This window comes from Lepisosteus oculatus, chromosome 5 (assembly GCF_040954835.1).
Source record: "Lepisosteus oculatus isolate fLepOcu1 chromosome 5, fLepOcu1.hap2, whole genome shotgun sequence".
Lineage (NCBI taxonomy): Eukaryota > Metazoa > Chordata > Actinopteri > Semionotiformes > Lepisosteidae > Lepisosteus > Lepisosteus oculatus.
This window is the reverse complement of record NC_090700.1, coordinates 30,466,874-30,478,843: the sequence shown is the minus strand read 5'-3', so window position 1 is coordinate 30,478,843 and position 11,970 is coordinate 30,466,874. Positions and strand designations below refer to the sequence as shown.

Below are 11,970 nucleotides of genomic sequence, written 5' to 3'. Positions count from 1 at the left end.
GAGTATCAATTCAGTTAAACTCCCACTGTCTGTGCCTTCCCCCTTCTTTCAATAAACAAAAAATATCCAAGTAGAGTCCTTCTTTTATTGGGTAAGACTTCAACCTCTTGTGGAAGATAAGTCGGCCTCATCTTTTATTGCCGCACTACATTTATTTCTGTGTTTTTCTAAGAAAGAGATTTGGTGGTCAGAAACACACAAATATTGACACATACTAAAGCTGAGGGTTTATATGCCACATCTGAACAACAGGAAATGTAGTCCAGGTCAGCCCAGCCACTGTGGTGATATGTTTTTAACCGAGTGGCTTTTCAAATATGACATTTCTGCCTCTCTGCCTTTTTGCTTCCGTTTCTACCCATATCAATATGCCTTTGTTCTTATTCAGTATCTAGCTTGGCAACAAAGGTTGATAAAAATATAATTAATGAGCAATTTGTACTATTCTCCTCTTGAAAGGTAGGAGAAGGGAGAAGACAGCCTGAATGAGAGGAGACTAGCACTGGGAACAGTTACTTTTACAAAGCAACCCATTACAGTTACATGTTACTTGTGTAAGCGATTACGTTTTTAAATCAACAAGGGAGACCAGAATTGTAAAAGCACATCACTTACTGTGGAGTGCGTGTTACCATGTAAACCAAACCTTGAGCTTTTAAAAGCATCCATCACTCCAGACACACCCCTCACAGCCTGTTGGGAAACTTTGTCACTCTCTTTTTTTCTCCTTTACATGCACTCTCCTCCAAGAGTGATGATGAACATGGCCCCCTCGTTAGAGTGACAGGGACAGGTGGCGTGCACATTTGGGGATCATCTACAGCACTGTCCTACTGTATATGATCTCCTCCAAGATCATTCCTTAGGTCCCTCGCAGCACAGAGCCCACGCTCGACAACTTCTCCCACAACTCTTGCCCTGTGGGAGTAGCAGAGGAAAGCCCTCGACTGGTTCGATCCACTTTAGCTGGACCTGCTCTACTGCCTTCGCCTTAACAGCAGGTTGACATGGCAATGACCAGGGCTGCTTCTCTTCCCGACCTTCCCTGCAGATCAATGACACTGTCACTCTACAATGACCACTGCTTTCCACCCTGCACCAGTCAAGCCCCAGACATGAAGTTCCACCTCCAGCTCTCCCTGATGTCTCACACCCTCGTTACACAGCTGAGCCTCCACCGCCTCACATTCACACTCAGACTCCAATACACTCTCACCTTAAACCCACACAGCCTCTCTCGTGTTCTGGCTTAGCGCTCACAGCTTCCGGAAAGCCCGGAAAGCTTCCCGGAAAGGTACAGCGTACCTTTTTCTGCTCTCTCACTAGGAGCTGCCAACTCCTTCACTAGCACAACCGCCAGGCGAGCTCTTTCCTTAACTCAACGCTTCAACATTTCTGTGGGTGAGGGCTCCTCTACTGCGCCCTGCTCTCTGGCAACCTCACTAACAATTGACACTGCGCTATTGCCCACACTAATCTCACAGAAACTCTAACTCCCACTGGGCAGCCCTGGTCTCACTCAAAATAGGCCTCCAGCCCTTTCACTCTCCCCTCTCTCATTTGCACAGTCACCTCTGGAGCTTCTGGGATTCCTGCACTGTTCCTAACACAGTTTTTCCCATAACTCCACAGTCATTCACATAGCTCTCTCCCCTTATCGGGGTTTTTTACAGCTGTAGCCATTAGTCTGCTCTCTCTGTCTCTCCCTCACGCTAGCAGTGTCTCAGAGTCATTGCTAACTGTACTTCAGCCCAGCCCTCTCACCACTGGGGCTCAGGAAATTGGAGAGATCCCATCTGTTCTTGTCAGCTGCTAGCGCAGGAGTGAGGTCCTATCTTGGTCACCTCTCTGGAAGTAGCCCGCTTATTCTTGAAGGCTGAGTCTCAGTCAGGTAAATAGAGTTTACACATGCCAGCAATCATATTTTTGCAAACCATGCGATTTATAAGCACAGTGTGTGTTTTTCAGTAGACACCCACATCATGACTGGGGCAGTCCTTGCAGTGATAGTCTGTGTGTTCCTGGTGGCAGCTGTCATTCTCTTCACACAGAGGAGAGCCATACGCTTCCTGGGTAAGTCTGCTCCAGCTGGCCCATCAGTGAAGCTCAGCAGAGCACTGCTGCCCAGGGCCGGGCTGTGCTGGACAGAGCTGCAGCAGAGCTGCTCTCTCCAGACTCAGTAGCCTGTGACTGACCCCTCCTCTGTGACTGTGAGCTGCTGCAGTGAAGCTGTCACTGGACTGACAGGACACCTGCTGATGCTGATGACTGGATCGGGTGTGTTGAAACACAGGCTGCAGTGGAGAGGGCCAGTCACGCTACAACATGGGCAGGGTTGGGGACATTCTTATATTACGATTTGTACTAAAGAATTGAAAATTACCATCCATTCATCTGTTGCAATTTACAAATCCAGTTCGAGATTTGATTAGATAATTATGTGATAATATGTTAATGATCAGCCTTCTGTCCACTGGGACACTAATTAAATGCAGACCTGCCATTACAGTATATTTTGACTTAAATGCATTTCCTAATTATCCAGATGTGTCCCTGTGATTATTTGATTAACTTTGCCAGTATCTGTCAGCATTTTGCATCACATTCCCTTGTGAGTAAAGAGTTTGAGTTCCTTTAGATCAAGACATACATATATACATTATATATTTCAGCATAACTGCCCCTTAAGCAGTTAAATCAGTTTAACAAACACACTGTTATTTCCGTAAATGCTGAAGTAGTTTCTCAAGAGGATATTTGCAATGGGCACTCTACAGAACTTTGTGGTAAGCCACATGCCTCACAGACCTGAAAGGCAACAGCGCTGCCAATATCCTATCGATGTGCAATCTGGTGCGTCTGCAGAAACCTTAATCCTCACTGATGCTTGTTCACAAGAGTCTCAGACAGTCTGGGTGAGAGGAGGAATTTTACAGACACAAAATAAAATGTCAAAAATGGCTACAGGCTGTGGTGTGGACAGTCTATCACTCCGCTCACAAAACTTTCCCCTGCTGTTTATTACAGAGTTGAAAAATAGGGTCTGGTGAATTTGATATTCATATGACTTTTCGAGAGTCAACACCCATCATATTAGTTCCAAGCATAACTGTTGCACTTACAGAAGAACTTAACAGGGTATGCCAACTCTGGTTAGATGTTTAGAATCCACAGTGATTGTCAGCCAGAGTAAAAGTGTTGCTGTCTGCTGTTGAATAAATGTTCTGTCGGTCCCGGTCATCTGTGGATCACAGACATAGCCCAGCTGCATGTACTAATGCAAAACAGCTCTAGTAATTCAGCCTCTTGTGTATTTTTTTTATTGAATCTGCAGTAGAAGCATTTATATCCCAGCCGCAAATTCATTTCTTGAAACCAAGCTACATTATTTAAAACTTTGCTTTTGAACATTAACTACCAACTTTGTTTTGCACTAGATTAGAAACCCACTGTTGGGAACGGACCTACAGGCACAGAACAGGTAAACTGAATCTCCTCTCCATATGTCTTAAACAGCGCTGGGCACGTATTGCCTTATAGCCTGATGTGACAGGGCAGCGCCCCTGCTTTCCCTCGAGCTGAGTGGCTACATCCTGCGCACTGCTCATTCTGGAGTGAGCGGTTGTAAAAACAGGAAGAGATGCCTCTGTTTCTATGGAAACTGCCATAATGTTGTCAACACTGTTGGTAGTGTTGATCAAAAGATAGAAATAATCCCTTAAATAAAGTGAAAGGAAGCCACAGGTGTAGACTAATAAACCAAATAGGAGGAAGAATGTTAGCTGCTCACAACTACGAACCTAAAATGCGCAAGAATGACTGTGGACTGCAGTTGTCCTTTGTTTCTCTAAATCTAGAAATGTCTGTTCCACGTTTAGCCTAAGGCCCAAGTTTGGCCTGTCTAGGGTCTAGTCTGTTACTATAAGTTAACGGTATCCTCTTCTGACGCAGGCTGAAGATGTTGCGCCATGAGTTTGTTACGAGGAGATTGGCGCAGGAGTTCCCAGGCTCAATGTTTTCAATGTTTATTGCCTTCAGGAGCAGGAGAACCAGCAGGTCTACTCCACAGCACAGCTCCCTGGGCCTCTGTCCACACCAGAGTCCTGTGGGGTCTACTCTCTGGCAGCCAGCCCCCTGAGCTGAGTACGCACTTGCTTAGAGGTGAGTACAGTGATCTCACTTTGAAATCCCAGACACTACTGCTGCCCCTCAGACTGGGTTCATTCTCTAAAGTGTACAGTGGCCGCACACATTACTAGCCTGTGACTTTCACAGGAAACAATAGTCTGTACTGGGATGTGTTTGAATCCATTTCTTAAAGAGATGATGACCATCTTGGTGCAGCATGCAGGTGAAACAGACTGTAAGACATAAAATAACAACCCAAGATGGAGTGCACTGAGATACAATGATTCATTTTCCAAATAAATTTTAGCCATGGAAATTCGAAGCTTATTTATACCCCGTATATGTTATAGATGATTTGCTTGTTACAGTCGTTTACTCATCTAATAATGGCAACCACATTAAAACAAAGACAAAGGGAAAGAACAGTGTGGTATTCTGGGATGTAAGTACAACTGCAAAGATATATCCATATTTAAGGCTATAAAAAGCTTAAAGTTGCAAATGAGAGGCCATGCGGCCCATCTCGTTAGTTTGGTTTTTCAGTAGCTGATTAATCCAAGGATCTCACTCAGGCAGTTCTTTAAAGAAGCCAGGGGATTGGCTTCAACAACATGGCTGGGCAGCTTGTTCCACACTCTCACATCCCTCTGAGTAAAGATCTGCCTCTTGTTCTTTGATTTAATTTAGACTCTCAGCGTAGGACATTCCTTCAAGCACAGGATTGTGTCTGCCTGTTGTTTGTTAACATGGTGACCAAATTTTGTACACAGTTTTCTAAATTAGGTATTACCAGTGTATTGTACAACTTAAACCTAACACTTCTTGATTTAAGTTTAATGAATACTTATTAAGGCCATATAGGCTTTGTGTACTTTATTTCTCTATGGTAATGGTTGTTAACTGGGTTTGTATATCCACAGCATCGTCTGGTATTCCTGGGTTCTGAATGATTTAATTGAATCCATTGTTCACTTATTCAGAAGTTAACTGGTTGACCTGGTTGTGCTCATTGAGTTGTAGACACCTGCGCACTGCTAACTGCTCTTCCTTTGCTACCACAGATCGCGGCCAGTTCACAAAATGACCACAAGAGGAAGATCCGCAATAGACCGGGCTGCGGTGACAGGGTCCAGACTGAAGTACTGAAGCACAGTTGCCAGGTCAGCAGCCTAAAACACCAGCCATTACCAGCTGATACCATCTGGTGGAGATTGTAAATGCAAGAAACTTAAATTGGACATCAGCGAGACTCCCCGCCCCGTCTGACCTGAAGTTCTGTGCTTTAATATACGGATGGCATGTGAATGTGTAAGCTGCGGTGTGCAGAGTGTTAGGAATTGAGATTTCAATTTCTTGGAAGAAAGCTTGTAACTATAGAAATCTCAAACACCTGTAACCAAGTAACACTGGAAATCATAGCGATTCTTTAGCAAACCACAGTCACAGCGGTAATAAGGGCAGGAAAACCGTCTTGTATATTTAACCCCACATCAGTGGTTTTCAAAGCTTCCACATATACTGGTGCTGATAAAACAGCAATCTTCAGAATGAAAGAAAAGGGAGTTATGTCAAAACCCTTCGATCTTTTTTACATTAAAGGTTAATGACTTTTTTCTCTCGGTCATAAAACTGTGAAAGCAGCTTCTGCACTTGGATGAACTGCAGCATGAGTTGATCAGCACCCATACCAACACCCAGATACAATATGTTGGAAATCAATGTGAATCCTTCTACGTGGAGTTTGCATGTTTTCTTTCTGTTCACAATGGTTTTCACTTGATGCTCCTTTTTCCTCTCCCCACCCCCCAATTAATCACTGAGATTAAATGTCTGTGGGCTTGTGTGTATGCACCAAGGTTACAATGACACCCTAATCACGTAGTAGTCTCACCTTGTGCCCTGTGCGTCCAGGATAGGTTTTAGTTAGCTGCACCCTCAGCAGGAATAAATAGCTTTCTAATATTGTGTAAATAAAACCCAACTGTGTGACCACAACGGACCATCATGCCACAGAAAGTCACTATTAGCATCAACCATCTGTCTGTTAAATGCCTGTGTTAGGAGAGAATTAGCCACTGGGTCAATGTACAGTAGCAAGTGCTGTGCTAACAGTTCATGTGCTTTTGTCCACTCCCAATTTGCGTATAAAAAATATCTAAAATATATGTACAAGTTTTGTTTTTGTAAAGTGAAACAAATCAGTTTTTCACGAAAAATTAAAAGCATTCTTGCAAACAGTGCAGAACAGTTTCAGAAGTATTTATTTCCAGTGCTCCGGTGCAGATCTGTGGAAAATGCAGAGTTTATCTGAATATACTTTTTTTCTATTGGAGAGGAGAAAATGTTGGTAATTTATTTCAGGATTGTAACAATCCAGTGTTTTTTATCCATGCATTATTTATTTTATTATTATTTTAAAAAGATCGTAATGATCGACTTTATTTTATATAACAGCTTTAGAAGTAGCATCTAAAAGAGGTTTACAGCACCACTTTTAGAGTGTAAGTGAAAAAGTGTTAAAGAGATAATTTTAGTTATTGTTTATTTTCAGATGCTTATTTTCTTGTGCGATGGTTTCTACCGTCAAACCTCAAGCACTCAGTAGTCATTCTGCTAGTCTGCTCAACCACAGCCTGTCTTTAAACTACAGTTTTCACAACACTTCATCAAAGCCTGTTCGCAGGAAGTACATATATTGTGATGTCATGCCTCATTCTAAGTATGGGACAGCAGTGGGGAGTCCAGGCTCCAGCCCAAGGGGCTCATGGGTTCTAACCCCAGAGGAATACAACTGTCTTAAACTCAATTTGGTCCAGTCAGATTGTCTCTACGTACTGTATACATTCAATGTTGTTCTGTGTGAATGGGGACAATATATTTTAAATGTTCTTGATTGACTCATGTGCTTAAATTTAATATCTGTTTGCTACTGGACTGCCAAGGGCAGCATAACTGACCTTGATTATGTAACCATGTCAGACACTTCCTATGTTTAGATCAACAAAAGCTCACCAGGACTGGTCATCGACATTACAGTCAAAGTATTCTTCACAAGTAAACTTTGTAACTCACTCTGCAGTTGCAGTTGAAACACATTTTAAGAAGCTCAAAACTTTGCAGTGTTTCAGAGACATGCTGGTGTCTCTCAGGAAGGCCTTTCATCATAAACTTGATTCAAAACGTCACTGAATTGTTCTGTGACCTGCATCCCGGATCAGACCTCAATACTGATGTGTCTTTATCTGTCCAGCAATGACAGTGTCCACCTTGTCCACCTCCATGCCTGTGACTGTACTGATGGGCATTACTGAGACAGCAGCCATGGACAGTTCCACCCAGTCAGCTGGAGGTGAGTGGAAAGAGGCGTCTGTGAGGATCTGCAGAAGAGAGGGGAGTTTGTCAGAGGTACAGGCCCACAGTTCCTTCTCTGTGTTGTGCGTGTATTGTGCACCAGCCCAAGACACGCTGCAACGCTTTACTCTCATAAAACTGCTGTTGATCTTACTGTCTGGATCCAGCCCAGTAGAGAAGATAAAGTCTAGATTCAGCCTCAGAAATGAAAGAGAGAGAATACAGATATAAGACTTTACTGACAGACTCCACAAGGGCAGGGCTCTTTCAGGGGAAAAACAAACAGTCTGAGAATCACAATACTTCAGCTGCAGGGAAGTATCAGCCAAAGCACAAAGGGGAAACAAGGAAGAGAGAGAGTCTCTGTCATGTTTAATACTGTTCAAATAGCCTCACGAAAGAAAACAATGTTAACTACTTTGCTGACAGTTAACGAAAGAGTACAGTTTGTCTGCATCCTACCATCCTGCTTGCTGTGCACACTTCTACAAGAACAGACAAAAAAATGACAGCAGTTCCTTTGATACATCTTACTCAGAGTCATCAGGTCTTTGACTCTCAAAACCACACACAGCTGAGATGGTAATATTATCATTAATCAGCTACTTATAGCTTTTACAGACACTGTCATCCTCTACTGTAAATGAGTTTCTCAGTTCGGATGAACAGTCGTACATTGATTTTACTAAGACACACCTGAAGTTTAACAGTTACTGAAGTTTAACAACCAATGATCATCCCTCTTAGCAAATAACATTTTCAGCCACAGGCAGAGTGTAGGGTTTTTAACCTGGTATTCTGGTTTACTTTCTGTCTTTGTGTAGTTCTGGTTGTGGGCTTAGCCTATCCTTTTCTGCGTGTTGTTTCAAAACGCCCAGTAGAGAATTTTCTGTACAGTTTATTAATACTTTTTGTTTTCCTTTTCTTTTGTAAAAAGTACTGAGTCACGGACATTTGTTTTGCACTTCATTTTGGTTTCCTGTGCAGTTTTAATGCCTTCTGACCCAGGAATGACCCCCGACTTACAGAAAGCTGATTCAGTCACAGAAGAAGTGATGACAAAAGACTTAACATATTTTAGGGTGAGTGTCATTGACTAATGTGGAAATCACACCCATAGGGATCAAGTGAACTTGACCAGCAGCAGCGAATGTTGGGTTATTTGCAGGCCAGAATCTTCACAGTCCGCATGGAATTGTTGGCTCAGCTGTGACAAAAGCATGACCAAATGGCATTTAAACACAGAACTCCACAGCTCTGACTACAATACGTTCTGCTGCGTGTTCTTTCCTTTCCTCTGACACGTGCCATTTCTATGGTTAGTGATGTAGATCCAGTGAACAGCATTTTGTTATAACTTGTATATTTATTTATTGATGACATTTTCTTCTCTATGATAGGGTAAAAGATTGGGAGTTGCACTTAAGTGGTGCCATGCTGAGGCTGTAAAGTACACTAGCGCACAGGGTGTGATTTGGCGTGATTGGTCAGAATCAATCTGGAACCGGAGAGTCACAGAGAAGCCCGTAGAGACCTGAATGTATGGGGATCTAGCACTCCAGAACAACCGAGGGAACAACCGAGGGAAAAACCAAAGGGAAAAAGGTGATAAATAAGTAGGTTCTGGCCGACAGCAAGGGAAAAAAGAGCCTAGATCACAACAGTCCAGGGAGAGGCAGGCTCACTGCACCCTTGGAGGAGAATGGAGGATGACACAGTGCAGCTCCAGCCTTAAGCAAATCTGTCCGCCAAAGTCCGCCGACTGGACTGAGGGAGCTTGGGCCACCAGGTGTAACTCTATTGGCTTCCGAGCAGATCACTATGCTGGGCTGGGCTGGGCAATCCAGGGAAAAGGAGACTTCCCGGACCTGCATGCTAGAGTCGCCCAGGTAAACCGGCAGACTGAAGCACTTCTGACCCATTTCGAAAACTGGGATCCTCCGGACAGCGCAGCCGCGGGCAGAGATTCCCAGACGGAGCTCAGGAGAACCGGAAGCCAGCAATCCAGCTGGTAGGGGGCTGTGGAGTGAAGAGAAAAAAAGAAGAAAAAAAAGAAACAAAGGCACAAGAGCCCTCCAGACTAGAACTGGGCTGAGCCCCTGGTCGCAGTTCAGGGTGGAAAGGTCTGCCCAGGAGGCCCGGCAGGACACTAATGCCAGGATGGTCCAAGTGAGGCACGCCAATGCCATACAGAACAGGACACACGCTCTCAGGGGGGTCTGCCCCCCAGACCAGGCCAGCACGCTGTACAGGCTCCGCAGTTTAAGACCGAGCCGGGAGTGTCAACTGCTGAGGCCAGGACCGAACCGGGGTCCCAACCCGATCTCCGCTCCTCTCGCGACAGCCCAAGAGCTCCCTGGACAGCACAGTCACGGACGGAGCTCCCGGACCCCCGGAATCAGGGAAGGTCCCACTGGAAGGCAGCCCTGGAAAGAACAAGAAACAAACGGGAAAAGACAGGGTAAGCAGTGCTCAGGAAGTTGGTTAGGCTGACGTTAGCCGGAGGTGAGATCCGGAATACAGATGCAGTGAGCGCCAGGAAGGACTGCTTGCTGTGAAGGCAGTGAAGTGGCAGGGCAGAGACAGTCTGAGTTGAGCCCCGGATGCCAGGTGGGAACAGCAGGTGGAGCGAAGGAAGTCTGCATTGAGAATTGGGAAGGACTGCTTGGAGCGCTCCAGCGGCAGGGCAGAGACAGTTCGAGACGAGCTCTGGATATCCGGGTGCAGAAAGCGGCTCAGGAGTGGTGCCTGGTGGACAGCAAGAGGCAAGAAAGAGGTCGGAGGTTCTAGGCGGGAGTGGAGTGCGGCAGGAAAAAAACACTTTAGCAGCGGAGTGAGGGCAGTGAAGCCAGATTCACAGAGAGAGTGAGACAGCTGGAGAAACATCTGGGGTTTTTGGGAAAAGTGGATAGCTCAGGAAAAAGCCGCTGAAAAGTCTGCCGAGAGAAACAAAAGGGTGGTTTTGGCAGTACTGCTGGTGAATAGTAATGGCGAAACGCCGCTGGAGAGACACCTCTGGAGAATAATGGGAAAAGAGATAACAGCTTAACTGGTGTTCTGATTAGTGCTTAAGGAGGCCCAGTCACAGCCATGGAAACAAACAATGAGCCCTCATGAGAGTGATCTGGTTTCCCTGGGCAACCGTGGGCCTGGGGCCTGGGGCCTGGGGTCTGGGACCGAGAGACGCCACAGGAAGGCAGGAGTAACTGAAGGTGGATGATATGGATCCCCTCCTTGATGTACGGAGCTTAGGGATCCTTAGGGGTGAAAAGTTTTATATAAATGCAAGTAATTGTTATTTCCATCCAACCATTTTCTAGCCTCTTCTTCTAGTACAGGGCCACAGGGGATCCAAGGAGCAACAGGCTACACCTGTATCGGTTCGCTTGTAGTCTCCTTTTGCTCCAAACTGAAAAGGTTCTGTTCCTCCTGCCTGTCAGTGTGGCACACTCCTTTAAGACCCAGAATATATGTTGCTCTTCTCTCAACAGATTTCAGAGCTGCAATACCCTTTCTATAATGTGGTGGCAACAATTGTACAATATCACAAATCAAGCCTTACTGGTGTATTATACAATTTTAACAAGATCCCTTAATTTCAATTCTATACTGGAAATCAAGGACACAAAACTGCAAAAAAAAATGCAAACTTCTTACATTCTTTCTGCTTTTCTGGTTTCTTGCAACTCCTTCTTGAGCTTCTCAATGGCTTCCAATCCCGGCTTGTGTCCAGCTCACGTTCCTTATTACTTTCTTCATTGCCTTACAGCCTCCTGCGCCCAGTGTCTCGTCTCTCCTCTCACCCTCTTCTCGTGTCCTGTTGACTGACCATGCTTTCACCCCAGACATCTAGAACCACTAATTCCCCTTTGATGCCCCCTGGTGGCCACACTTCAGGACTGCACGGTCTCCCACCGCTGTCCTGCACCTCCATCATAGCTCAGTTCATTGCAACATATCTGTAGACTCCTTTCCTTTATTGGGCAATGTTCTGTAGCTGTTCCACTTTACCACACTTTGTATTGTGTTGATATATTACACATTCATGAATTACAACACCGCACAAGGAACCACATGATAAGTGGCCTGATCACAAATGTCATAAAACAAGGAGATATGACCAATCATCACGTCAGAGAGACACTAATTTTCCCTGAGTCTGACTGTTCTAAACTGAATTGTTTGATGTGACAAAAGGATCTTTACACACTGGATTCTTCATAGCAAATCTGAAAATGTATCGCACTTATTGCACTTGGTGTGGGAGTACAGAGGTAGGTGAGTGCTTTTGCAGGTGTAGGAGGACAAGGCCTTGAAGGAAATGATGTGTGCTCCACCTGAGCTCTCAGTTAAACACTTGATTTCATTCTTTAAATCATTGGTGACACTTCTAACCAGGCTTGAAGGTGTTTTGGACTGAGAGAGGGGGAACTGCTGGCTTAGACAGATCGTTGATCCACAGTGTGACAGTCACGGTTCCGCTCGGTGTCG

General features: G+C 44.9%; 1 long non-coding RNA gene across 1 annotated transcript; it reads left to right on the top strand.

The window, feature by feature from the left end:
• Positions 1-1,981: 1,981 nt before the first annotated feature.
• Positions 1,982-6,349, top strand: LOC107076791 (uncharacterized). Its single transcript, XR_011189571.1, has 4 exons — positions 1,982-2,073; positions 3,443-3,481; positions 4,039-4,161; positions 5,190-6,349. It is a non-coding gene; the product is annotated as an uncharacterized lncRNA (long non-coding RNA).
• Positions 6,350-11,970: the final 5,621 nt, after the last annotated feature.